The following is a 4,451-nucleotide window of genomic DNA, read 5'->3' as shown; positions in this document are numbered from 1 at the left end:
AAATATCATCTGTTCTTTTTCTACTAAAATTTGTTCTTCTCACATCACAATGAACATCTCCACCACTCCAGTAGTCATTTAAAATCAACAAAAATGTCCTCTTTCTCCAATGTATAAACTCTGTTAAAATCCCTAAAGGATGCATTTCATATGAAATTTAATTTCTCACCATCCTCTTTAGTCCCCGGACGTGGAGGTCAGTGTACAGCAGCAGGCGGTGGGGGCTGTGCTCCTGAGTGGACGCCCAGCGCTGGGGGTGCTGGGGGACCCCCGTGTTGCCACGATCTCACCCAGCAATTGGTTCTGGGCTCTCTATTCATATGAATGGAATTTTTTACTAAATGTATGTAATTTTCCTGATTTTTTTTGAAAAAATGAACAAGAAACTTCCTTGGAGGAAAATGTTACTGGCTTTTCTGTTGGTGGGAGAAGAGTGTGGAAGGGGTTAATCCATTTTGCGTTGGTCCTTGTTTTAACAGATGTCCTTTAATTGAAAATCAATTCACAGTATGTGGGGATGTGTCCTGTTCAGTTAAAAAGGGGCGATTAGCCCCCTACTGTGTTAAGCGGATGTGCTCAGCCCCCGACTGCTGATGCTGTTTAAGGACAAACAAAAGGGGGCCCTGCCTGGGGACCGGTGAGAGGTGACTGCTCCCCTGGCCATTCCAGACGCCTGTCCTGCTGCCAGAGCAAGTCTGCCTTCACGTGCAAACTTTGCATTGTCTTTAGTACTAAAATGTTTGAACTTTACGATTTAGCGACATTGCGTTGCAAACTTAATATTTTTTCTCCAGAAAAGCATAAAGGAAGTAAATTGTTCTGCTAGATTGAGATCTACGTTATTTGAAAAAATAATATATTTGAGTAAATTAAAAAGTCAAAATAACGCTCAAAGACCTATACTGGAGAACTTGACACCCTGATTAGAAGCATTATCACATGTCCCAGGGCAGGTGGCTCAGCCTCTCTGTGCTCAGTTTGTTTACCTGAAGAACCGGTGGGTTAGTGATTCTAAACTCCCAGCCCCTCCCTGGGCCTGGGGAGTCCTCACCTGGTGAGCCCGCCCTGAGGGCAGTCACGTCCACCCGGACCCCCTCACAGAGCGCCTCAGTCACTCTCACAGATCCCCCACGACCCACCTCCAGACATTCACGGCTGGGCTTTTTAAATTTCCTTAACAGCTTTACTGAGATACAATTCACCCATTTGAAGTGTACAGTTCAATGGATTCTAGTATATTCAAAGATATGTGTGACTACCACCACAGTCAACTTTAGGACGTCTCCATCACCTCAAGAAGAACCCCCACAGCCTTCAGCTGTCACCTCCCTAACCCCCAGCCCCCCTGAGCAACAACAACCTGCCTTCTGTCTCTGTGGATGTCCCCATTCTGGACGTTTCATGAGGAGTGGAGTCATGCACTACGTGCCCTTCAGTGTCTGCCTTCTCTCACGGGCGTCGTGTTGTCAAGGTCCGTCCATGTTGAAGCCGAGTCAGCGCCTCACTCCTTTCTGTGGCTGGACAGCTCTCTGTCGGATGGACGGGGCCACACTGAGCTCATCCATCACCCTCTGACGGGCATTGGGGTTGCTCCTGCTTTTTGGCTCTCAAGAATAACGCTGCTATGAATACTCGTGTACAAGTCCGTGGTGGACGTGAGTTCTCAATTCTCTTGAGTGCTTGCCTAGAAGTGGAGTTCCTGGATCATATGGTGACTCTATGTTTAACCTCTTGAGGAACTGACAGCCCTGGTTTGCAAAGTAGCTACTGCTGCTGCTGTGTCTCCATCCCGCCAGCCATCTGCTCCCACTGGGGCAGGCGAGGTCTGAGCTCCCCAGACCCTCCCCCAGTGTCACGCACCCTCTGCCCCCAGCACAGCTACAGTACTTTTTAAGTTAAATCAAGTCATTGCTGATATTACTACAGTGTTGATTAGGAATTCTTTAAGCTATAAATAGCCTCAAACCAAGCCAACTCTGATTAAAATCGACAAATGTTTATTTGCCCCAAGTGCCCAGATGTCTGCAGACAGTGTGTGCTCCCTGGGCACTGTCCAGCCTCCCTGGTATCCTGACACCCAGGATTTTATCCCTCCGAGTGTTGCTTGTGGTGACAAGATGGCTGCCAGGGTGCCGGGCATCATGATCACCTCCAAAGACAAGGAGACAGAGTGTGGTCAGGTGACAAATCCCTTCTCCTGTTCCTCGCAGTTACTGGAGAGAGACACAGCTTTCCCAAGACCCCAGGCATCTGTCTCCTGGCAGGATTCACTATAGATAGTGGGAGGGGGATGTTACAAGACCACAGAGTTGTATCAGCATGTGGAGGCCTCTTCCCTGGGCCTTTCCATGTCTCTTGCAGGACTTGGAGGTGAGAAGTGTCAAGGTTGCACCTGGCTGTTGGGGCACGGAGGTGGGGGTGCCGGGCGAAGGGTCCCCGGGTTCATAGGGTGGAGTGTTCCAGCTCCCACGCCCTCAGCTTGGGGATCAGCCCGCCTCGACCTGGACTACAGGAGTCACCCAGAGCCGCCCAGCTCAGGTCACACAGAGAGCCACCCCCACCTGCCACTCCTGTCAGGGGAAGCTGGATAAGGTCAGCACGCTGTAAATAGGTGGTGAGGGGCCCACTGGACCTGGACCCACGTAAGAACCAGCCCAGAACCGGACCCCACCCAGCTGGGTGGGCCTGGGGCTCTGTGGAGGAGAGTTTCCTCCTACACCTCCTATCCTCTGTTCCCCTCGAGTTCGTTCCCTGTTTCTCCAGTGGGATTTGAGGAGACGAGGAGACTGGTGCTCACATCTGGGGCCTGAAGGTGACACAGGAGACGGGGCGCTGGGCCCTGTGGATGTTGGGGGGGGCTCTCTCTCCACCCTCTTTCCTTCAGGGTCCTGAATCAGAAAAAGCCAGCTCTGAGATCCCTAAATTCTGTTACGCTAAGCGACTCTTGGCTGTGACTGTTTAACTGGGTCATCCCATGTTCTTAGGAAACTCTTCATCCTCACTGACATTTGGCAGCATTTACACCGGCTCTGACCTGGTTATCAGCTTTCGCAGAAGCTGAGTTAGGGCAAACTTCCCACGGGATCGCTCCCCGTGCTGTGAGGAGGGTGCCGCTATGCTCTCGCATCACTCACTCGGCCCTGGCTCCTTAGACCCCCTCTGGGTAAGTCATCTCTCAGCCTGGAAATATTCCTTATCACACTGCGATTTCAAGAAATCCTACCAGGGGTTTCCCATTCAGTGTTTCAAATACTGGATTTACATAGTTTTTGCTAAGATTTCAGTCTTTCAATAAAATCTTAGTTTCTGCTATTATTTTGCAAATGAGAAAATTAAGATTCAGTTCCTTTTGGCTGTTTTTGAAAACATAAACCTCTGCCACCCACCAAGCTTGCTTCTCTAATCCCACGTCCTCAGAGGCTGTCTCCAGAGGTAACCCCTGGTGCGCTGTCACCTGCCTCGCTCTGTTGAACTGAGATGTGAGAACTCCCCGCCGAGGGTGGGCCTGCTCCCAGGTCTGCTCTCCCCGCAGCCTGTTAGAAGCCCAGGCTGACAGCAGGGCTGCGCTCCACGCCCTTCAGGAAAGAGGACTTAGGGATTCTCCAGAAAATAAGGAGCCTCAGGAGACCCAGAATCTCAGGGAACAGCGAGGACTCTTTAGGATAAAAGAATTACTTCTCAACAGCTCTTCAAACAGAAATGAAATACAAGCCATCTTTTTACTTTTTTTAAATTAAAGCATTGTTAAAGAAGGTTTATCCATTTTGTAGAGTACAATATTAAAAGTTTGAAGCACTGTATGAAAAACAATCATTTGCCACCTGTTTAAAAACCAGATTTAATTTCGTCATACGCCTTCAGGATCATTTAGATTTTATCCACAGCCTGTTCAAATAAGTAGCATTTAATTAAATAGAAACAATTATACAAACGGTATTCTAGTCTAAAAAGTGCTAAATGGCCATATGGCGGCACGGGCACGTATCTGTGCAACCTCAATACTCCTCCATCCTTGGATGCAAGGAATTCTGGTTTCACGTGACTTTTCCATTTAAAAAAAAAGTCTATACTTAGGGACTTTAAAAGAAAATTATCACTTGATATTTGAAGATGAGCATTTCATGTAAATTAATGTAATAATAGGGCGCGTAGCATTTACAAAACCTCCCTGGTAACGGTGGGTGGCCCATGTTAGAGTCCACGGCCACCGTTTCCAGTCACGGACGCCTTAGGTTTTAAGGCACTGGCACAAAGGGGCTTATTACCCTGAGGGGCAGCTGACTCTGGCCGTGGGCTCAGGCCAACCCTGCCTGCTTCTCAGCCCGCTGGGCGTCAGCAGTTAGCAATTCTGTTGGGTTTTCTCATCCCCAGAATGAAGACCTGGGGCCATTTACAGACAGGACTGCACAGAACAGACTGCTCGGGGATGCTGGTGGGATTTTCATAGCAAG

This window comes from Equus asinus, chromosome 19 (genome assembly GCF_041296235.1).
Source record: "Equus asinus isolate D_3611 breed Donkey chromosome 19, EquAss-T2T_v2, whole genome shotgun sequence".
Classification (NCBI taxonomy): Eukaryota; Metazoa; Chordata; class Mammalia; order Perissodactyla; family Equidae; genus Equus; species Equus asinus.
This window is presented reverse-complemented; position numbering follows the sequence as displayed.